Genomic DNA, 25066 nt, shown 5'->3' with positions numbered 1-25066 from the left:
TCTAAGTATACCATCATGTCATCTGCAAAGAGTGATAGTTTGATTTCCTCATTTCCTGCTCTAATTCTTGAATCTCTTTCTTGGCTCTTATTGCCGAGGCTAGTGTTTCTAGTACTATATTGAATAGTAATGGTGATAGTGGGCAACCTTGTTTCACTCCCCATAAAATCTTAATAATTCAAATATTAGAGATAGAAAAGACCTCAGCAACCATCCAATCCAACCTATATGTGAAAAAAACAATCTCCTCTGTAACATACCTAGAATTCTGGCCCCAAAGCCCATTATTTTGGGATTCACTCCTTACTAGTAGAGATCAATGGTCCCCTCCTACATCAGAGGCCATAGAGTTGGAGAAAGAGAGTTCCAGTCTCTTAGATCTTCTTCAAGCTTTCTTCAAATTGCAAATCTCCTTGGTCTTAGGGTAGTTTTGGCAGAAAATTGAAGATGCCAAACCCACTTTGGGTTGCTGAAGGAAAATTCTCTACAAAGAAGCTGACATGATAATTAAGAGTCTGGAGCTCTCACTATTTCTGCCACAGGAGTGGGGCATTACTCTTTACCAATTGGGGAAAGGTACCATACCAATGCTTGGAGAAGGGAATTACATTTCTGTGGTTTTCCAGGCTGATAAAAATATCCAGTAAAGGGGCATCCATTGTGGCCCAAAGAGCCCATTTCACCTGGGCAATGCTCTGTTTTTTGGAGAAATTTTTCTTGATTTTACCTAATGCAAAGACAAAATTAGCCTCTTTATAACTTTTATCCATTATCTCCAGTTCTATCCTATAAGAAAAAAACAGAATAGATCCAATCACTTTTCCAGCTGAAGGCCTTTCCAATATTTGAAGTCAGCTATGAGTAGATTATTATTGGATCTTCTCTTCTCTATCATAAACACCCCCCATTTCTTTCCATCTTATATGACCATCCTTTATAATTTCCTCTAAATGTGTTTTAATATTGACTCTTCCATTATATTGTTCATTCCTTAAGGGTCTATTTTTTGCCTTTCTTTGATCCCCAATGTTTAGCACAGAGCCTAGCATATAGTAGGCACTTAACAAGTGGTTGTTGATTTGATTTACTTCATAAAATGTTGTATATGGGACTTAAGATACTATTGTAGGCAAGAGAATTATTACCTCCTAATTCCAGTTACCATATCTCAATGCTGATTAATGATGAGTTTGTAGGCCCCCAGATTTTTGTTCAAGCAAACTGTTATCTAGTCCAGGGCTTCTTAAACTATTTCCACTTTTTACCCTTTTTTTGCCTGAGAATTTTTTATACAACCTCTGGTATGTGGGTATATAAATTATACAAATCAAACATTTACTTATAATAAATCTTAATTTTGCAACCCCCACATTCAGTTATGAGAGCCTGTATGGGGTTGCAAACCATAGTTTAAGAAGCTGGGATCTTTCCCCCTTTCCCCTGTCTTTTACTTGTTCTGTTGAATAAACTAAACCAAAAGTTTTAGATAAATATTCTAAATGATTCCTCCTATATGGTACCCTCTTAAGCTCGCCTAAAAATATTTGATATATAAAATAGCAAATGAGTGAGTTTCTATTTTTTGAGCCTCTTTCAAATAGATGTGCTTTTATCTACCTAAGAAAATACTCCAAACTGAAATGCATTTATTTCTCAGTCCCCTAATTTCTTTAGGCTACTGTTCATTTGAAAGTTCTTTGAAGATGTAAAAAATACCATAAGGTGCATTTTCAGTGACTGTTTTGTTCAACATGGAATATTGAGGATTTTAGAGGGTTTTTTTGTTACTGACTAGTCTAATTTAGGACACTCTCCCCCCAAATTTAGTTAATAGTCACTATTAAGTGCACACCCATGCAGAGCCCAGCTATGGTATTCTACAGAGAATTAGAAAGAAAGTGGGCAGCATAGTCACTACGGTTGATTATGATATTAATTCCCATCTATAAAGCACTTTACAATTGGTAATGCAGTCTACATTATCTTATTTGATAATATAGCAATCTTGCAAGGAAGGTACTATTTTATATACAAGGAACTATGACTCAGAGAGAAAGGTGGCTAGATATAACCAGACTGCATGGAGTACTGGGCCTGGAGTCAAAAAGACTTATCTTCCTGAGTTCAAATCCACCTCAAACACTAGTTTGTACAAATCACTTAATCTTATTTGCCTCAGTTTCCTCATCTATAAAATGAACTGCACAAGGGAATGGCAAAACACTCCAGTATCTCTCCCAAGAAAACCCCAAGTGGGTCAACAGTCAGACACGACTGAGAAGGGTGAACAGGGGCTCAGAAAAATTAAATAATATGCTCTAGATTAGACAGTTGATATTGCTGATCTAGGTTGCGACACTATCTGTTAAGCGGGTTATTCATTCTCTCTTATATCAAAAAAGAAGGACTAGATAGCCTCTAAACCCAACTCTAAATCTGTCATTCTATGAAGAAAGTAAGATCTTTTTAGGTGATGCAATGGATAAAATATTGAATACAAGCCAGACCCATATTTGCAAAACTGTTTATAGCAGCTCTTTTTGTAGTAGAAATTGAGTGTATACCCATCAATTGTGGAATGGCTGAATAAATTATAGTATATGAATACAATGGAATATCATTGTTCTATAAGAATGGTGAACAGGATGATTTCAGAAAAGCCCAGAAAAGTTACATGAGTTGATACTGAGTGAAATGAGCAGAGCCAAGAGAACATGGTACACAGCAAGATCATGTGATAATCATCTGTGATTGACTTGGCTTTTTTACAACTATGAGGTGATTTAAGGCAATTCCAATAGGCTTGTGTTGGAAAGAGCCAACTGTATCCAAAATGAGAACTATGGAAAGTGAATGTAGATAAAAGCATAGTATTTTCACTTTTTTTGTTGTTGCTATTGTTTGCTTGTTCTTTTATTATTTTTTCTCTTTTGATCTGATTTTTGTTGCACAGCATAAAAAATATGGAAAAATGTTTAGAAAAATTGCACATGTCTAACCTCTACTGTATTACTTGTTGTCTAGGGAAGGGAGAGAGAAGGAAGCAGAGAAAAAAATTTGGAATAAGGTTTTGCAAGGGTGAATATTAAAAACTATCTTTGTGTATACTTTGAAAAATAAAAAGCTATTATTTTCTAAAAATTTATTTTTAAGTGAGATGATTCAAGACAAGTTCAATAGATTTGAGATGGAAAAGCCATCAACATCCAGAGAGAGAATTATGGAGACTGTATGTTGATCAAAGCATAGGATTTTCCTTTTATTATGAGAATTTGTTTCTTTGCTTGTTTTTTTTTCTTTATTTTTTTTCCTTTTTGATCTGATTTTTCTTAAATAGCATGATGAATATGGAAATATGTTTAAAAGAACTGGACATGTTTAACCTATATCAGATTGCTTGCTATCTTAGAGAAGGAGGGGGAAGAGAAGGATAGAGAAAAATCTGGACCACAAGATTTGCAAAGGTGAATGTTTAAAATTATCTTTGCATGTATTTGGAAAAATAAAATACTATTTTTTGGGGGAAAGAACATAGAGAGTCCTCTATTCAAATATAATCTCAGATATATGACTGTGTAACTTTGGGCAAGTAATTTGGCACCTCCTTTTCCTTGGTTTCCTCCTTACTAAGATATGGTTTTCCATATCTCAGTAAAACTGAGATAAAAATATATATATATATTTTTTTTTTTTACCTTCCAGGATTGTTTTGAGTATAAAATAAAATAATATTATTGAATCACTTTGCAAACTTTACAATGTTCTAAAAATGCTAATTATTACTATTAGGAATGATAATACAAACCCAGGTCTTCCTGACTTCCTGTAGTAGCCCACAGATGTCAAAGAAATGGCACACTCTCAAGAGTAACCTGAACCAGAAATAGTTAACAAAATAAATAAAAATGTAATAAAACTTTGATAATGTGAATTTGTGGTTTTCTAAGTCACTAAGGGTCCTGAAATCCAACTAATTGACTCCAGACTAGTTTGGTCTTCCTGAAACTAGCTCAAAAAAGTATATGATTCTTGTAGCCTATCACAACATAGTTCCCTTTGTGTTGTTATGTGTTAGCATGCAACAGAAAAGCCATGCTTCTATTATTATTTGGTCCCCTTTTGGAGGTTTGTTGTTGTTGTTTTGTTTTGGCAGAGATACTGGAGTGGTGTGCCATTTCTTTCTCCAGCTCATTTTTACACTTGAGGAAACTGAGGCAAACAAGGGGTGAAGTGACTTGCCTCTAATCAGGGTTCATGCAAAATTCCTAATTAAGAGGAACTTCCTAGTCTGAAAGCAGATTTGAACTCAAGAAGACTCAGCTTCTTGATTCTAGCCCCAGTGGTCTACCCATTGCACCACCCAGTGGCTTTCTCAGCTAAATTAGATTTAGGCTTAGTCATTAGCATTTAGAAATACATTAAGATTATTCCCCATTGTGCCAGTACTTTGGAAACTGAATTTTTCTTTCATCTTCTTTTTACTATGGAAAATCTGAGTTATCACCAACTTTAATATCATTTGTATACTCTGCCTATATCTTTAAGAAGAAATTAACTGAAAGATATCATTTATAATCTGTAATGCAATCAAAATTAAAATCTATGGTAATCTTCTATCTACTAAGGCAACATGCAGGTACATTTGTTCCCTCTCATAAAGTTACCTACTGGAATCCTATTGAGTAAATGTTAATGAATCTGGTGTTTCTTAGCTACAAATGGCTCAGCTACTCCTCATGTAACACTATGGTAACCCAGATTCACTTGGGCCACTCCACCGATTTCACTTACATTGAGCCCCTGCAGCCATGAAGAGGCATTGGAAAGGAATTGGTGTGTGCATGGTATGGAGACCTGCTTAAGATGTGTTCTTGGAATATTTAGGAATTCCTAATTTGCATTAACCCTGATTAGAAATGGAGACACAGCCTATAATATGTGCATATTTGCCTTGTCATCTCCATTCAAAGGCTTTAAAACATTTCAAATACAGACCTCCTCCACACACCCCAAATCCCGGCCAAATTATGTGCTTTAAAATTCAGATGTGTTCATTAGAGAATGCAAGAGGAAGCTGTAATTTCATCAGAGGAGGGAGCAACTTCTATCAACACATCTCAAGATCTGGGACAATTTGGTAGATCAATCCTAGGGAGTTAATTGAGGTAAGCAGAGGTTAAATAATTGGCCCAGGCTTACAAAACTAGTTAAGTGTCAGGGCTGGGGTTTGAAATTATGTCGTCTTGACTTTGAGTTTTGTTTTCTAGCCTATGTAAGTACAATACATATAGTATATGTATATTTAATATTATATATATGTATGTATATGTATAATATGTATAAATATAAATATACTATGTTGCCTTTTAATTAAAGGCAAAACAAAAAAAGCAATAATTATAAAGGTAATATTAGAGGAAGTTCTGTTTCTACAATTTCACAAAAAACTTCTGGACCAAGTCTGTACCAAACAGTATTGATGTAAAAAAAAAAAAAAAAAAAAAAAAAAAAAAAAAAAGCAACAATAAAAATTGTAATTAGACACTTCAAAACTCCCTAATTATTTCTACTAGTCATCTCCTGTCCCATCCCAATTTATAGAATTTGCTCCATGTGTGTATATATTCAAGAATGTGGATCCTTTCTTGCCAGTTCCCATAGAAGCTCTACTTCTGAATTATAATCTTATCTGTTTGCATAAAGGAAAGAAATCTCTTGTCACTGACTCAAGAATCAGACACATCTTTGTACTAGTTTTAAAAGCACATCATAGCTCAGAACCCATTTGAGGACTAGCATATGAATCAATCAGTAAAAGACTCCTGAGAGGGAATTGAATTGCTCTTGGTATGGTAGAGAAGGGAATGTAAAGAAAATCTCTCTCTCTTTCTGTCTCTCTCTTCCCCCATTTCTGTCTGTCTGTCTCTGTGTGTGTCTCTTTCTTTTTCTCTATGTGTCTCTCTGTCTCTTTGTCTCTGTCTCTGTTTTTCTCTCTCTTTTTTCTCTCTGTCCCCTCATCTCTCTTGTCTCTATTTCTCTCTCTGTCTCTCTCTGTCTCTCTGTCTCTGTCTCTGTCTCTGTCTCTGTCTCTGTCTCTCCCTCCCTCCCTCCCTCCCTCCCTCCCCTCTCTCTCTCTCTCTCTCTCTCTCTCTCTCTCTCTCTCTCTCTCTCTCTCTCTCTCTCTCTCTCTCTCTTTCCACTAATGGTAACACTACCATTAATCCGAGAACATCTATGGCTGATGGACAAATGGCACACTAAGGAAAACAATCTCAGGGAACATGATTTGTCAGGCAGAGAGAAATCCAGGTTGAAGACTTTACAAAGACACTAACTCTTGTAGTTCAGCAGAGTGATATACTTAAGGGGAATTTCAGGAATACTCTACATAGGAAGAAAAGGACTCCCAGTTAAAAGACGATATGGGTTATCCCTTTACCACATAGGTTCCATACACATATGCCTTGCTGCCATAATTAATCTATATTTGAATTCTCTTCCAAGGTAAGAGAATATGCATATGTAAGGAAAGGACACATGGATAATGTAAGGGGATTGCTTTTGTAACAGTTTTTCTTTTCTTGCTCAGTACATAGCCTTTCTAAAAGTAAATGAGGTTATTGACTGATTATCAATGAGAAGTATGCTTCCCACTGGGGACTCATGAGTGACAACACTAGAAAATTCAGTTCCTCAGGATTATACTTAGAACCACAAGTCACAGAAGTAAATAGTCACCCCCTAGAGATCTAGGCCAGTAAAAATTGGGGAAGTAATCTTGAAAAGAGTGAACTTCTAAAAGGGAAAAACTGAGGGATTCGGCAATGATAAGTATAAGAAACAGACTGAAGGATAAGAAATTGGCCAAATAACAGTACTCATCTAAATATAGATTTAGTGTATCTTTTTTTCCCCTTATTTTTAATTATAGGTTTTATTTTATATCAACTCTATTTCTAACTGCATCTGTCTGCCATCCCCAACCATAAAGATACACTTGGTAACAAATAATTAAAAGAGGAAAAAAGTAATCAATTTAGCAAAATGAGTCAAAATATCAGCATATATAATGTTCCACACCCATCTCTGAAAAAGAAGAAATGAAAGTTCATTTTCTCTGTTCTATATATATTAAAGGAATTTTACCCATTTTCTTAATAAGAGTTTTTTGTTTTTGTTTTTGTTTTTTCCCTCTGACATGTTGGCCTTTTATCTAGATGGAATAATTGAAGCAAATGATTTAAATTAATTAATCATAGGGCACATAGTAAATAAATGGATGAGAATAAGATAAATATCAAAAGTCCTTATTTTTAATACCATTTCAATCAACCAAATATTTATTAAGCATCTATTATGTGCCTATTCTTTTGTATTTTTCTGTTTCTTTTGCCTGAATCAGAGGACAACCTTTGGTTGGTTTATTAGAAGTTTGGGGTCTCAGGCTAACTACTATTCTTTGCAACTAATTCATCTTGACTTTCCAATCTTGAGTAAAACTGGTTTGCATGACCTTTTAGAAAAGTCAAAATAAATAAATAAATAAATAACCAAACAAAAAACTAAGACACCCTAATGGAGAAAACAATGAGAGGCACAATTTTCAGAACAAAAGAATTGATTTTGCAGTCATATTCTGTCCTGATAAGATCATAGATAGAGAGGTGAAGCATTGTATTCTGGGAGCTGTATTTTTAAAAGAATATTGATAAGCTGAAACTGATCTGGAAGAAGTTTACTGAGATGGTAAGAGTACCATAAGCCATGTCAAATGAAGATCTTTTGAAATAACTGGGATGGTTAGTTTGAAGATAAGAAGCCTTTGAGGAAACTTGATAGCTATCTTTTAAGTATTTGAAGGGATGACATTTTGCAGAAAGATTAGATTTGTTCTCTTTGGCTGTAATGAACACAGGTAAGAGTAATAGGAAGTTTAAGAAAGACAGATTTTGGTTTGATATAAGAAATAACTTCCTAACTGCTCTGAGTCAATCTGTCCAAACATGGAATGGGCTGGCTCTGGAAATAATGGGTTGTCCTCATTGAAAGCATAAAGGAGAAGCTAAGTGACATCTTGGCATTATGGTATAAGAGATCTCCTGTTCACTTATGATTTAGACTAGATGGTCTCTCAAGTCCCTTCCAACTCGGAAATATGGGATTTTGTGATTCTGTGAACTCTTGCTGATGATGACAGCTGGGATCAACTGGCTTGCTAAGTGTGTAATCAATGATAAAAATATAAAGTTTTCTTGAGGAACTATCTGCCTTGGTTCAGGGTTGGGGGGAGTCTTTTAAAAACATTTCTGTTTAGAAAACAGAAGTTCATTGTAACAATCTGGAGACATTGTTGTTATATATACTTTCTTCTTTCTGAGTCTTGTGATGTTAGGACTTTATGGAGAAAAGAAAAAAACAACAATACCATCTATGAAACATAGTTTCTCTAATGTTATTAGGTTGCAAAATAACCCTGAACATTAATTTTCAGGCTATAACCCTTATTTAGGAAAGTTCCCAAATGTAGTAGGGTTTTCAAAAGCTTTAGACAATGTATCTTTCTATGATATATTTGCCTTTTCTCTTTCCATAACATGTAAAAAAGAAAGTCCACATTTTACAGTCTTTAACTATACTGAAATCACAGATGCATCACTCAATTAAAGTGCCATATTCATTGCCCAGAGATTGTCCAAATGAACTGAATCTGGTGTTTTATGTTCACCACAAAATCCAGGCTAGCAAATACTAAGAATTCTAGGAATACCCACACTGTAGTAGCATTCTCCCTGAATCCCATTTGCAAAAAAAGCATGTAAATGGTCTGGCTTTGTTTATAAGTGATGCTTGGCAGTTGAGAGATGTCATCTATTTTTGCACTCAATGTACATTTGTCTTTTTTTTTTTTGTACGCTTGTCTTTTAAGGATAATTGATAATCACAGAAGCAGTAGGATTCTTTTCTCAGAAGTAGAAAAATAAAGGGGAGTCATAATTTTTCCCACTTTTAAAAATTTCTAGGTCCCCTTTTATTCAAACCTTGAGTGGTCTGATGATACCTCTCTCTGACAATGGAAATACATTAAAGGAATAGTCAAATATTTAAACTTTGGGGAAATTCTTAGTCAAAGTTCTGTGGGCTGGCAGATGACTGCCATCAGTATTAATTGAAGTCATATGGCTAAAACCCATTGCTGTGCTGTGCACAGGAAATAGACCCTGTAGGATTAAACATCAGTAATAATCTGAGTATGACATAGTATGATTTTCCTCTTCCTAGACTATACTTAAAAGGGAAAACACATGGGTGCTTCCTTTTAAAATCACCAACATATCATCTGCTTTAAAGGCTTCAGAATCCAAACTTGTTATATTGTTATATTATTAAATGTGATAGTATACATAAAGTGCTTTGAAAAAATTTCAACACTTTATCAATGCTAGATATTATTTACTCCAAAGATGTACATTTCAGTTTTGCAAAGTTGGGTTGGCTTGGAGGTCATGAAAATGAATTTTCATAGAGCTTTCTAAGTTTTATCATCTCTGCACAATTCTGGATACATTTCCTCAGATAAAGAGACCCCTTCACTATAATTCTTCCAGAAATGACTTTTGTGTCCTTACACTAACTTTCAGTGATACCTACTGTAATTTTGTTGTATTGTAAATAAGTTATAGTAATTACCATCCCATATCAACCTTTATTAGATGATTCCTCTTTAAAAAAGAAAAAAAAAAGACTAGCTGGGATACAGGGGATACAACTTCAATATAAATCAATATGGCAGTCAAAAAAAAAAAAAGGAATACCATCTTAGGCTACACTAAGAGAAATGTAACGATGAAAATGGGAGTGTAATGATTGAACAACTCAATTCAGTCATAATCTGATAAAGTGTGATTTTCCTTTACTCAGACTGAACATCAAAAGGGAAACCACACATGGGGACTATGTTTTAAAATCACTAACATGCCATCTAAAATGACTCCTCCCTCAAAAGACCTCACATTATATAGAACACAGAAAAGACGACAGGATAATTTGAACAGGAGGACAGATTTTCTCTGGCCATTGTCTCTGAGTGAAACTTTGGAGAAAGCTATGCACTCAAGGAGTTGGAGGTAAAGAGGGAGGGCAAAATGTACAAAATGACAAATGGAACAATCAGTACAAAGCTACAGATGGAAAGTCGAATTTGGAATGCTTTTAATTATATAAACAAGCACTTATTATGTGTCAGGTACTATACATTTCACATGTAGCCAGCAGGGAAGGGAATAAAAGATAAGAAGAGGCTTGGGATGAAGTAAATAACTAAGGAACAAACCCCAATAAAGAAGATAGAGAATGGAATCACTGACAGAACAGAGACTTGGCCTTGGCAAGGAAAAGGATCACTCAGAGATAAGACCCTGAGGACACTGACTGTATGCATATAGCAACAATTTCCTTAACTCATACCAAGGTGACAAGCAGTTATGCACACCATACTTGGAGTAGACATAAGTTTAGCTCCTGGTAAGGCCTGATCTTAGCACCTAATGTCTTGGTTCTGGTGAATCTTGATGGTAAAAGACTTGATGACTAGACATCAATAGTTGTAGATGACTGATTCTGTTACTTATTACAGGTGATTAAATGAAGCAATTTCAAGATTGGTAATGTTTCCATTGTACTCAAGTGCCCTCTGATCCTCTAACTCTAACATGGATTCCATCCTTACAGTGTGACCACTACTATGGTTTGTTGGAGGAATCCTGTGGTCCTCAGGCTTATTATACCCCTGGAATGCTGGGAGTTTGAAAATGAAAATTATGTTCAGGGACAGGTTGGATTCTTCAATCAGGATTAGTCTTTGATTTTATGAGTCTTTCCTATTTGTGGAACATTATTGGAACTGTTCAAGCACAGGATTTAATTATCATACCAGTATAAGTGTTTTCCATATATTTTGATCTTCAACATATCCAGCATGAGCTTGTTTTTAATATTACAAGCTGAAGGCTTTGACTTTATACATGTTTCCTGCAATTTTATATTCAAGGATATTGATGATGAGGAGGAGGAGGAAGATAGGTAGACAACAGGCATTCCTTATGTACTTACTAGACACTGGTAATTCAAATATAAATAAAAGGAAAGGCAATCCCTTCCCTCAAGGAGTTTACATTCGAATGAGGGAAGATAATATCCAAAAGAGAACTGAAAAAGAGAAGGAAAAAAAGGTATCCAATGGCACATGGTGTCAAGATCCAAAAAAAATCAGAGTCAAGATTAGAATAAATGGTAGCTGACCTGGGCCCCTCTCAGAAATGAAGGCCCACTGGAAACTTACAAATGGGAAAAGTGACTTGGCATGGATCTTAGTAGAGAAATATTTATTCACAGATGTCCATGGGAAGACATGACATAAAAATGTGGTAAATCAGAAGCAGTCAGGAGAAGGAGAAGTAGGAAAAAGAGGAAGAGGAAGAGGAGGAGGAAGAGCAGTAGTAGCAGTAGTAGTATTAGTGATAGTAATGATGATGATGATAAATCTAGCTCCCTTTCATATAACAATTTAAAGTTTTGAATGTTCTTAAAAATCATCTCATTTCATCTTCACAACTACCCTAAAAAGTAAGTGTGAGTATGATCTCCATTTTAGTGGGAAAAAACTGAGGCAGACAGAGTTTAAGTAATTTGCCCAACATTACACAGCTAAAACATATCTAAGACTAGATTTAAAATCAGGTCCTCCTGACTCCACCAGCACTCTACACACTGGCACTTAGCTGCCCAGGGGCATATCTATCTATCTATCTATCTATCTATCTATCTATCTATCTATCTATCATCTTTTTTCTCTCTCTATTCATTCACACCAATATATATGCATATATATTCATATATGTATATATTATATATATAAAAATGAGTGTATATGTGTAAGTTTGTGTATTTTTTTTCCTTCAATAGAATATAAGTTCCTTGAGGACAGAATCTATTTCATTTTTATTTGATATTTAAAGATGCTTAAAATGCTTATTGATTGATTGATGATCTTGGCACATAATAAACTATATCCCAATAAGTTCCATACCAAGAAGTATGGGAGTGCTTTTGAATAGTCATAATTCTTGACCTGCATGTATTGTCAATAAAGAACTAAGCAGACAAAGGAAAGTTGCTCTGGTCATTCTTCCCAGATTCAGATCACTCAACCAAAAAACATAACAGCATTTCTTTTTCTTATGCCTTGTAAATCTGTCTTCAACTTCTGACTGCATAACTTCCCACAAACCTAACATCCCTTACTCCTTCTCTCTAGACTAGTTTCTTCCACATTTTAAAACTTGATTCAACAATCATGCCATGCCAGGGGAGATATTAGGACTTGCAAAATGTACAGTACCTTTCAATAAAGAAAGATGAAATAATTTTACATAAGCAAGTTTAAAATGTCAAGAGAACAGAAACAGATCCATTTGAAATAGTTTCTGAAACTAAATTCGATTTTTGCCAATGGTGCATGAAAAACAATAAAATAGCCAACAAAACATTTTGATATTATAAAGTCCTTTCAACAGAGGGTCATTTGTAGATTTAAAACTTGGCATCCAAAAATAATTCAAATAGGTTTGGTTAGTGGATAAGGGCTTTGGGGGAGTTTGCTTTCAGCAAAACTGCCAGTGGGTGAAACCCAAACGAAGTGATATTGCTAAGCATCAGCACATTATATTTTACTTTGGCGCTTAATGACTTTTAAGAGTATTATTGAAAGATTATGTGAACATTTCGTGTAAAATGTTTATTGGAGCTATATCTAGTATGAAATAGAGATAGTGACTAGACTGGGCTTCGTTGACAGAGAACTCCCTGTATTAATTCAGGGTGGTACCTTCTCTGCCTCTCTCTGAGTCCCCTATAGCAGTGGGAGGTCAATGTTTTGCCCAATGTCACATAGCCAGTAATTATCAGAGGCTTAGCTTTGAGATCAGATCTCTCTATCCACTATGCCATAGTATCATCTAAATCTCCATCTCTAATTCTTATCACTAGACTTACAGGAGTGCTGAGGGATGTATTTGTACCCCTATGTGCCCACAAGATTTTTCTTTGTCGTTGTCATAGTTGTTGTTGTCATTATCATTGCTGTTTCTACCCCTACAGCTTGAAAAAGGACAGTTTATAAAGGCCAAGTGAAAATGGATGATGTCCAGAGCATCCCTGAGAAATGCCAAAAGCATCATGTCACCAATAGAGCTATGTATGAGGCAGCATGCAGCAATACAGATTAATCTTCAGCTGGGACAGACTGTCCTCATGAATGGAGCTGCCCGTTGCATAAAATTATATCATTGGGCCATCAGGCTCAACTGCATGCAATTTAAAGGCTTTTGTCCTACCATGGTGATGGCTTTGTGCTCATCATCTTCCAGGATTTTAAAAAATTACTCTTCATTAAAGAAGGATATGGCCATTTGTTTATAATTAATAATTACAGTGAATTGTAATGCTGTTTTGAAAATATCATGGTACTTTATGTTATTATGGAGTATTATCCCCTTAACTCTTATTTTAAAAAACACAAGAGAGCTTATTCTTTAGCCTCCTCATTGAATGCTTTTAATATTTCAACACTGCAAGAACAAGGTAACTTGTAAAGAGTTCCTAGGTGAAGTGGAAATACTTCTGTGAAGGATACTTTTGAAAATAGTATGTGTTCTTCTGGCCCCTTGAAATAAAGACACTAGTAAAAAGAACACTCACTTTATCCTAATGCATTAAAACAGGTTTACACCAACAAAGGATTAAGAGAAAACAAGGTTCTTGAAGATTTCTTCATCCTAAGAGGAATTCTTCGCATGATCTTAAACATCTAAATTTGACAAGAGTACAATTCTCTCTCATTGAAGTTCATTATAGCTTGGCCAGAGCTTTTTCTTTTTTTTTCCCCACCCTCCACCTATCTTGTCATTTTTCTGTCCATTAATTAGCATTTCTGCTAGATGCTTAATATTTCTGAATTTTGATTATTCCCTAGCATTCTTCAAATTATCATATTTGAGTGATGAGGGGATAAGAAGAATATATAAGTTAAGGATAATCTGGTTGACAACAATAGCCCATAACCTGGTCTCCCAACTTCTCATTCTTCTTATTCCCAATTCTACAAACTAAATTAATCAATTAATCTTCTTAAAGCTATTCTTCGACTATCTGACTTTCTCACACAAAACTTCCTATGTTTTATTTATTGCCTACAAAATGAATGCCAAACTCTTAAGTTTCAGGTTTAAACCTTTACTGTCCAATCCTTGGTCTATTTTTTGGTCTTATAGATCATCACTTTTCTATATATCCACCTCTCCAGATGATTGATTTATTCAGGAACATTTATTGCTTTCCTGCCACCATAACTTTGCTCATGATATACTCCAATTGGAAATCCTTCCCACTGAAATCTTGCCCAATTTTCAAGACCCAGTACAAGTAATAGCTTTTCCATGATACCTCCACAGGACCACTGGAGTTAGCATTGGAAAAGACCTTAGAAAACATCTGTTTCATTTTACACATGAAGAAACTGAGGCTCACAGAAATTAAGTGAATTGGCCAAGGCCAAACAGAATCACTGATAAGAGCTGAGAATGAAACTCAATTCATCCAACTCAAAATCTTTGCCCTGTGCCATACTGATGCTTCACTGAATAAGGTCTCATCCAGCAGTAGAGCAATAATTCTGTGATCCAAGAATCTGTGATTTCTTTGATGCTGTTTATGGTTTCAACAGTAAAAATCAAAACCAATGTATACATGTTCTTCCTGAGCAACTCTTGTCAATGCCTTTTCATAAATCCTCTAAATAGATCCCACCAATGTGCCTCCCTCTTGTTATCTGTATGTTGCAATGATGCTCCCCAAAAAAGTTTTATTTATTTAATTCCTAAATCTCTTGTCATATATTCCCCTACTGACAACCTTTATTTCTTTCCCAAATTACTTGTTTACTGGAAATATGATACATCCTCAAGCCTACTATGTATTTCTACATTGCACTTTAGATGGCCACAAGTAAATTCTAAAGAGCATGAAGTATACTATGCCTTAAAGACAAACAGAAATATCAGAGAAATCTTGATATCAAAAGATAAAGCTTTATTTTAGTGAGAACCTTGAGGGATATGAGAAACTCTAAATGTTTCCAAAGTACAACTCAACATCCTTCCATCCCTGTCCAATCATGGATGCAATTAGTTATCAAGAATGAGCCCATATGAAATATAAGTACCAAGGAGGTCACTTCAGTGAATTCATCTATCCAACTGCAGACCATTGTCTAAAGGATGTATTTTTCATCCACTTGGTTTTTCTTTTGGAGACAACTATGCAGGATACTCAATGATAGATATCATTTAGGAGGCCTAGAAATGTATTTAACAAAATATCATTTACAAACAGGATCATCTGGAGAAAATTTAAGATCATTCCATCTTGGTTTCTGATTCACATGAGCCATGACTGTGTCTCCCTGTCTTATGATTTGCTTTGAGACAGCTAGATGGTACCACAGTGTGTAGAGCCTGAATCAGGAAGATCTGAATTCAAATATAGGGACAGACACTTATTGGCTATAGAACTATGAACAAAATAAATCACCTAACTTCTATTTGCCACAATTTCTTCAACTATAAAAAGGGGATAGTAATAGAACCTATCTCATAAGGTTAGTATGAGCTTAAAATGAGGTATTTGTTTTTGTTTTTTGCTGAGGCAATTGGGATTAAGAGACTTTCCCAGGGTCACACAGCTAGGAAGTGTTAAATGTCTGAGGCCAGATTCAGGTCTTCCTGACTTCAGGGCTGGTGCTCTATCCACTTCACCACCCAGCTGCCCCAAATGAGGTATTGGTAAAGTCCTTACCAAAGCACGTAGTAGGTGCTATATAAATATATCTCCGACCCTGTTAGATATGAATAATTGGAAGGTCATCAAGCAAAGTTACCTATATAGCTATTTCTTTCAAAGACTATCATGTCATATATACAATAAATTCCTTCTTGTATGATATCTGTTAAGATAGCATTTTGCTCTTCAAATCAAAGACTTTTTTGTAGTTAGTGAAGAATAAGGACAAAGATTGACACACTTTAGAAAGTACTAACCTCAGAGGCAAGAAGACCTGAGTTCAAATCTAGTTTCAGACACATTAGCTGTGTGACTTTGAGCAATTCACTTTACATTTACTTCAGTTCCCTTAGCTGCAAAATAGAATAGTATCTATTTCCAGGGGTTGTTGTGAGGATGAAATGAGATCTTTGTAAAGTTTCTAGTGAATAAAAGACACAAATACATGCTTGTTTCCTTGCTTCTTTCATTCTTCTAAACCTTTCAATTCAATCGAATTCAATAAATATTTATCCATCAACTGTGTGACAGTAAAGATATGGTCGAGTTCAGAATGCCATTTTTGGGGAAGATTATGCATTCTCTTCTTCCCCTTCCATCAAGGATCTCCTCAGTATATCTGTAGATAGTATTCATAATAATTTTGTAGAGATGGGAAAGTAGGATTGTGTTTTTCTAGTTATTGATATTCATTGAATGTCTTTGCTTTGGTAATAAGGTACTTTGTAGGGGGTTTTCCCAAGCATTTGATAGCTTTCTCTATTTTTAAATAATTTGAGAATTAATCTCCCACCTCCTCAACTTATGTTATTTCCAACAAAAATGGATCTTTCTCTATATCCATCCACCCATTCATCTATCTATCTATCTATCTATCTATCTATCTATCTACCTATCTATCTGTCTGTCTATCTACCTATATTTTCATCTATCTATCTGTCAGTCTGTCTATCTTTCCATCTATCTGTCTGTTTGTCTATTTATCATCGGGAAGGAAGGAAACAAGCATTTATATAGCAACTACTCCATGCAAGGCAACATGCTAAGTGCACATTTACAATTCTTTTCATTTCAAATCATGCCTTTTCCATGCACTGTCCAATACTATCCTCAGTACAGATACCACATTGATATTCCTAAAGTATAGGTTTTATTTGCACTGAGATGTAGAAAAAGCAAGAGATACAAAGAATCTAAAGAATGACCATGCTACTCATCTGTTTGAGAAGTTTCTGTGGTTCTCTATTGCCCCTGGGATAAAATACAAATTCTCCTGTTTGGTATTTAAAATTCTTAACCATCCAGGCTATGAGAAATGTGCTAGTAGATGTTTAACAACTGACTCTCTTAATAAAATGTAGGTATGACACTTTTTTAAAGGACATCAGGGTTAAATGACTTGCTCAGTGTCATACAACTAAATCTGTGTCTTGAGATCATGTTTGAATTCAGTTCTTCCTAAATCCAGGGCTTTATCTACTGTGCCATCTAGCTGCCTTTGAATGGCACATTTTTGAGTTTAATTTTCATTGTCTCCTTCATTTTCTAAAACCTACTCCTAACAAGCAACAAAACAATAGATCAAGCCCTGATTTCATAGCATTAGCTTGTTTCCAAAGTATAAAGAGAAAAATTAACTATCAACTAATTCTTCATAAGTTACCTTTAGTACACTGAAAATTTATTAACTTTTCATTAGCTAATTTGTCACCTCTAGTTACTCTGATGCAGGTCAGCAAGGGGATACAAAGAACCCAGAGCTTCATGATTGGGACCCGGGGAAACAAGGACCCTTGGCTGACTTTTCTCACCATGAGCTGGTGTATCTATTTAATCAGAGGAAAGAAATGAAAATATAAAGCAGAAAAGAGCAAAATTCAAATGAATACCAAAGTCTCCATGTGATCATTCAATGCATTTAGTGCACTGAAAATTTAACAATCAGCTTTTCATGAATTGGTTTGAACTAATTTTAGTATACCCCTAAGCCTTTCCTTCAAAGATAATCACATTACTACTTGTCATATATTCTCTACAAACTGATCTCTTAGTTTTCCCCAATATATGGCATGCCTCACAATGCCCGTGACACTCTTTCCTTACCTTCCTATTTTAAAACCTCAGCTCCCTCCAAGGTTTAGAGCTCCTGCCACATACTACAAATGATCTTTCCAGTTGGTCCCACGTGTTTGGCCACAAAGTTCTTTTCATTTAGGATCATCCTTATACATCTAAAAAGACTTTAAAGATTATATAATTCAACTCCTTTATTTGACAGAAAAGTAAACTGAGATCTAGAGAAGATACATGACATATCAAATGTCTCCAAAGTAATAAGTATCGAGGTGAGTTTTGAAGCAGGTGTCATTCAGTATTCTCTTATCTGTATAGCCATTATTTTCTTCCAATTGAATGTAAACTTGGGGACAGGGGCTGAGTGTGTGTGTGTGTGTGTGTGTGTGTGTGTGTGTGTGTGTGTGTAAAATAGTGTCTAGTGCAGTGTCTGGCTTATATTGTACCTTTAATAAACATGTTTGATGGAATTGTAATAAAAATAGGGAAAATAACACTCCCATATGTGAAATAGGTCTTTAAGGAAAGAGAGAAGATAGACTGGAGATGGGAAAGAATAGAAACTGCTCCAGCCTCCCTACTAAAGACCTCTACGATGTCACTATGCTGGACATTAAAATGACCTATAAATGGAATCATATTAAAATAAACTACCTGATCCAGTAAGCATGCCTCTAAATCTCCCAGAAGAGGACTCTTTGAAGGATATCATCGAGTGACAAGTGCAAATGAGGAAAAGCCAAGGTATGAGAAAATAATATTTAAAAGGTTAACAGCGTGTGAGTTTTGATTCAAAATGCATTCTGCCCCAACTCCCTCAGGACAATGATGAGGATTTTCAAAAGCAAGGGCCGTTAAAAGTGATGCCTTGTAGTTCCAAAGCACCTCTCACCTGGGCTAGGGAGGAGCAAGAGAAAAGAGGGAGAGTTTAGTAAGCATCTGCTATGTGCCAGGCACTCTGAGCATGCATTTGTGTATATCTACATGCAAATGCATGTATAATATATGCATGTATGCATTGTGCTTTATACACATATGTATCTTGCATAATACACATACATGCATATATTTGCATCTATACATCCATATATGCTGGCATATGCACAAACAAATATGTGAGCTTACCCTTACACATATATGTGTGTGTATTTGAGCCTCATAAGGATCCTGGAAGGTAGATATTATTATTATCCCTGCTCTGCATTTGAGGAAACTAAGGCAGATACCAGTTAAGTGACTTGTGCAGGATCACACAGCTAGGAAGTCTTAGAGATTGGATTTGAACTCAAGTTTTCCTGACTTTGTGGTGCCATCTAAATGCTTGAGAAGTCCAATGCACATTAGAAGCATTTTCTGTGGGGTTAGCACTATATATTATCCCCACATGATACTCTGATGCAGATTGGCAAGGTGGTTATAAAGAACCCAGAACCTCATCATCAGTGCTGTAGGGGAGACAAGGACCCTTAGCTGACTTCTCTCACCATGAGCTAGTGTATTTATTCAAGGAGAGAAAGGAAAATATAAAGCAGAAAAGAAAAAAAATTCAAGTGAAAGCCAAATCTCCATGTGATCACCCGAAGGCTCCATGTCTTTCAGATGCTTCCTTCCCTCTCCTTTCATGCTGCTGCTGTTGCTGTCCTGGGACAGGCCCTTGTCCTCTCACATTGGGTCACTCAGCAACTCCTGACTTCATCGTTTCTCTCCTTCAAATTCATCCTACAAACCAAGGGTCATGGGAGCATTCTCAAAACATCAGATCTAGGGAACAAGTATTTATTAATCTCATATCAGCTCCCAGGGAGACAAAGAAAAGCAAAAACTCCCCTGCCTTAAGGAGTTCATATTCTAATGGCAGAGACAATAGCAAATCACTGGGTGTCTACATTAGCTATGCAGAATAAATAGACAGCAATCTGAGGAAAGTCTTACAAGCTAAGAGACAGAACCAGAAAAGAGCTCCTGCAGATGGTAGGATTTGAACTGACATAGGAGATGGAGGATCATGTATGAGGGCAACCAAAAGGGGAAAGGGGCGTAACTCAATTACATAATGCATGGGGAGTAGGAGTAAAGTATAAGGGATCTATAAAGTCAGCTAGGTAGTGGAGTGGACAGACCTTTCATCTTCCTGAGTTTAAGTCTGGCTTCAGACACTTATTAGCTATGTGACCCTAGACAAGTCATTTAAACTGGTTTGTTTCAGTTTCCTCATCTGTAAAATGTGCTGAAAAATGAAATGGCAAACTACTCTGGTATCTCTTGTAAGAAAAGCCCAAATGGGATCACAAGGGTCAGACCTGACTGGAATGTCTGAAAGAACCAGGTTTTGAAGAGTTTTAGACAACAAAGAATTATATATTTGATTGTGAAATTTGGGGGTGGTGGGAGCGTGAGGTGACATGGGCAGATCTGTGCTTTAAAAAAATCACTTTAGCAACTGAGTAGATGGTGGATCAGATTAGGGCGAGACTTGAAGCAGGAAATTTAATTAACCATTTATAGTAATAGTCCAGGGGAAAAAGCAAAAGAGAACCTGAGTTGAAAGAAAGGGTTATACACTAGAGATGTCAAATTAATGATTTCAAGATCTGTGAATGGATTGGATATATAGGATAGGTTCCAGTGAGAATTGAGGATGACATTAAGATTGTGGGTCTAGTTAATTGGTTAACTGGTGGGGGAAATGGGGCACAAGGAGAAGGAAGCTCAAGATTGTGGCAAAAGTTACTGAGTTTGATGGGTATAAAGAACCTGAGAAGAAGCCTGAGAAGGAGCTAAAAGAAAAGTAGTAGGTGAAGAAAAATCATAGGGAAAATGGTTCACAAAAACCCAGACAGGAGAGATGATTTAGGAAGAAATGGTGATCAACAGCATCAAGGTTTCCAAGTGATCAAAAAGGAAGCAGTTTGGGAAAAGACCATTAGATTTGGCCATTAAAAGACCACTTATAACCTTGGACATTTCATTTGAATTCAGCCTACTACATTTCTAAGGGTACAAGCATCACATCCTAATGGGCTCCTTTAGTCCCATTCAGTAGCAGGGGGTCATAAGCAAAAATTGGGAGATGGAAGGAACAAGCCATTGCTGGGGTTTGGCAAGGTATGGTCCAAAGTAAGAAAAGGGTTAATTAGTATGGATTAGAGCAGAGTTAAGTCAGTTTCCTAAATTGTTGACATAGTGAGGGGAGATCCATGTAGGCAGTGAAAGGATGATAGTCTGAGAAGAAATTGAGTGATGGAAGAAATGGAGGCGATGGTGAGGACAGAAGAGAGGACTAGGGGTTATGAAACATAGGGAACTCTCTAATAATAAAAGATTATTATAAGATAAAGTAATTTCAATGGCCTTGAATGTTGATGTAGAACTTTTGTAGATAATGATAAGATCAAGAGCATGGCCATCTCTACAAATTGCCAAGATGGACAAAAACAACTAAACCATGGGACTTCAGTAGATTAAAAAAAAAAAACAGGGTGTTTTTTCACTATGTATGTTGAACCCTCTTTCAGGGGAGAGAATGAATAAAGTACTGAAATTATTGAAAAACAAAGGAGAAAGCCAGAACAACCAATATGGAGGACACAGATTTGGACTGGGATTCACACTCTAATAACATCCTCTATTGCTTTTGCAGGTATTGCAAATATCTACCGCTATTGCAGGTACAAGTTGTCACCAGAGAAGCAGTGTAGTCCATTGGAAAATATATTTTAATTTGAAGATAAAGGACCTGGACTCAAATCCTACTTCTGCTGCTAACTACATGATATTGGTCAAATCATTTAATTTCTCTGGGTCTCATTTTCCTCATCTGTAAAATGAAGGAATGGGATTGACCGGAGCCTAAGGTCCCATCCAGTTCTAAGTCTATAACCCGGGGATTTGTGATCTCATGATCTAATACTTCTGAAGGCTTTTAAGGTATTGGGTCATCCTAATCTACTTTACATAGTGGAAAATCATTTTTCATCACTACTCAATTGAGTGCCTAATTGTGTCAAAGATATTAATTTTTCTTCCACATATAGATAGCAGATTTTTTTGAAGTTGAGGACCATCTCCCTATGGTTCATCACCTTCATCAACATGGAGCTAGACACATAGCAGTGCTCAACAGAAACTCATAAAATGATTGATTGAAAAATTAAATAACTTTGGTGTGTCCTAGAAAAGAATTAGCACATATAAAGATACTTCAAAGAATAATAGAATCATGGAGCTGGAGTTAGGAAGGACTTAGTAAGTTATCCACTTCAGCTCTCTCATATTACAAAAAAGAAACCAGAGGCTTCAGTAGTTTTGTCTTGCCCATTCATCCTATAGATAAATCTATCTATCTATCTATCTATCTATCTATCTATCTATCTATCTATCTATCTATCTATAGATAGATAAATGTCAGTGCCAAAATTTTAATACAGATTTTCTGATTCCAAATTCAAAGCTCTTTCCACCTTCATATTGTCCAAACACAGGGACATATGTGGGTATGGATGTGTATTTTCTCTTCAAAATTGTCACATTTCAATATATTCATGATTTTATCATTGTAGGCACTGTCTCCAGGGATACACACTTCCTCATTGTGTGAAATTTTTGTCTGTGTCCTTTTGTAAATCATTTATCAAGTATCTACCCAAAATTTTAGAGGCCTTTATGGATCCTAGTATAATCCCTAGGGATCTTGTTCCATTTCTGGTCATAATGCATTCAACAATGTCTTTTACACATATGTACAAGTACACCCCCTCACACAGAGACACACATGCATGTGTTTATGGAAGAGAGAGAGAGAGAGAGAGAGAGAGAGGAGAGAGAGAGAGAGAGAGAGAGAGAGAGAGAGGGAGGGAGGGAGGGAGGGAGGGAGGGAGGGAGGGAGGGAGAGAGAGAGAAGAAGAAGAAGAAGAAGAAGAAGAAGAAGAAGAAGAAGAAGAAGAAGAAGAAGAAGAAGAAGAAGAAGAAGAAGAAGAAGAAGAAGAAGAAGAAGAAGAAGAAGAAGAAGAAGAAGAAGAAGAAGAAGAAGAAGAAGAAGAAGAAGAAGAAGAAGAAGAAAGAGGAAGAGGAGGAGGAGGGGAGGAGGAGGAAGAGGAGGAGGAGGACAAGACAGAGAGACAGAAAGAAAAAAGAGAGAGAGACACACACACACATACAGAGAGAGAGAGAAGAAGAAGAAGAAGAAGAAGAAGAAGAAGAAGAAGAAGAAGAAGAAGAAGAAGAAGAAGAAGAAGAAGAAGAAGAAGAAGAAGAAGAAGAAGAAGAAGAAAGAGGAAGGGAGGAGGAGGAGGAGGAGGAAGAGGGAGGAGGAGGACAAGACAGAGAGACAGAAAGAAAAAAGAGAGAGAGACACACACACACACATACAAAGAGAGAGAGAGAGAAAGAGAGGAGAGGAAGAGAGCAAAGAGAGAGCAAGAGACAGAGAGAGAGAGAGAGAGAGAGAGAGAGAAAGAGAAGAGAGAGAGAGAGAGGAGAGAGAGAGAGAGAGAGAGAGAGAGATGAGAGAGGAGAGAGAGATGAGAGAGAGAGAGAGGAGAGAGAGAGAGAAGTTTTCTGTGTTTTGCATTCTTGGGAATACATGAACAGAGTTTTGTCCTCCCTTTCTTCAATTCCATCCCTGCAACTCAGCATCTTAGGTTTGTTTTGTTTTGTTTTGTTTTTGTTTGTTTATTTCCTGTTTTTCCATTTAAGGCCATTGCTATTTGGAGCACCTTTCCTAGACATGGCAAGTTTGGTTTTCAAGAGGGAAAATGACAACTCCATTTCCCAACACACTGAGATGTTTAGAATACCAAACAGCTTAAGACCTCCTTGCTGTATTACTATGGCCTTCTCAAATAAGCAAGCATTTCATTAAGACAGACAAAGGAACTTCCAATTTAACAGCTCCCTATGAATCTTTCATACCTTCTTCGCATAAACAGAAAGCTCTACTGTTCATTTTATAATAGCAATGTCTAAGAAAAGTAACATGAAACAAGCAGATCCTAAGTATTGCCAAATGAAAATTTGAGATTATTTTCCCATGATAGGGAATGTGGCATTCAAAGCTTCTCTCTTGTTAACCTGAGGAGTCGATATTCCTCACCCTAGATGTCATTGACCAGTAGATTCAAATTTCTCTTACATATATGTCTGCAGAACTAATTACAAGAAATTACTTCTTTTGTGGCCTAATTTTGATTATCTTAAGAGAAAATCATAAGATTAGATTAAAGCTGTTCTCCAACTTTGTTTATAATTCATTGAATCATAAAAATCATAATAAACTGCAAAGGATATTTAGAGGCCATCTAGTCCCACTCCTCATTTTATAAATGAGGAAACTAAGACTTCCCGCAAAGGACATGACTTGCCCTATATGACATAGATGGTAATTGACTGAGTTGACATTTAAAATCACATGATGTGATCCCAAATTCAAGTGTCTTTCCTAATCCTGGCTCCCTTAACAAATTCTCCTATTTTACAATGAAAGAAACTGAAGTCCAGACAAGGTAGGTACTTTGCCTAAGGTCACCCAAGGAGAAAACAGCAAACCAGGACTAGTTAAGTGGGAAGCCATCTGCAGCTTAATGTATGCTTTCTCACCAATATTTTATATGGAACATCCATTTGGTAACTTGAAGAATGTTCTGGGTGTGATCAAATCCAGGTGGCTCACTTGTTTAGATTTCTTTTGCCTACCTCTATGTATGCTTGGGAAGACCACAGCCCTTGCTTCTGCAATCACTCTTAGGACAAAGAGTGAGAGGGGGAAAAAAAAAAGTCTTGTTGAATAAATTGTGAGAAATGCAGACACCTGGTCGGCTCCTATAGTCATGACTGAAATCCACTATGGCACAAGGAGATAACTGACATTTTCTCTGAGCATGTATCTATGTCCAATGATAATTAATGTAGGGGTGGGGGGGAACCAGTTATTTTCTTAATGCAGCAAGGCACCTCTTTCAAAGTTGGGGCCCTTCCTGTTTTAATAATCAAAAGGAAAAGAAACAAAATGTTTAATATTTACACAGTAAAGTTCTTCTTCTGATATTAAACCTGCATTAGAGCAGGGATGGAAATTGGTTTATAATCTCTGACACCAGGCCTA

The 25066-nt window shown here is 36.1% G+C and overlaps 1 long non-coding RNA gene across 2 annotated transcripts in view; it reads right to left on the bottom strand.

Moving 5' to 3' along the window:
* The window catches only part of LOC141541812 (uncharacterized), a 134800-nt gene that overhangs the window by 65581 nt on the left and 44153 nt on the right, over positions 1–25066 (bottom strand). The window contains exon 4 of one of the 2 annotated variants that reach the window (XR_012481908.1): positions 19591–19686. The exons of the other annotated variant lie outside the window; for it this stretch is intronic. This is a non-coding gene — a long non-coding RNA (uncharacterized LOC141541812). Of the gene's footprint in view, positions 1–19590; positions 19687–25066 lie in introns of those variants that run through there. 2 annotated transcript variants of the gene reach the window in all.

This window comes from Sminthopsis crassicaudata, chromosome 4 (assembly GCF_048593235.1).
Source record: "Sminthopsis crassicaudata isolate SCR6 chromosome 4, ASM4859323v1, whole genome shotgun sequence".
Taxonomy (NCBI): Eukaryota; Metazoa; Chordata; class Mammalia; order Dasyuromorphia; family Dasyuridae; genus Sminthopsis; species Sminthopsis crassicaudata.
Note: the sequence above shows the minus strand (reverse complement) of the source record. Positions and strands in the feature narration are given on the sequence as shown.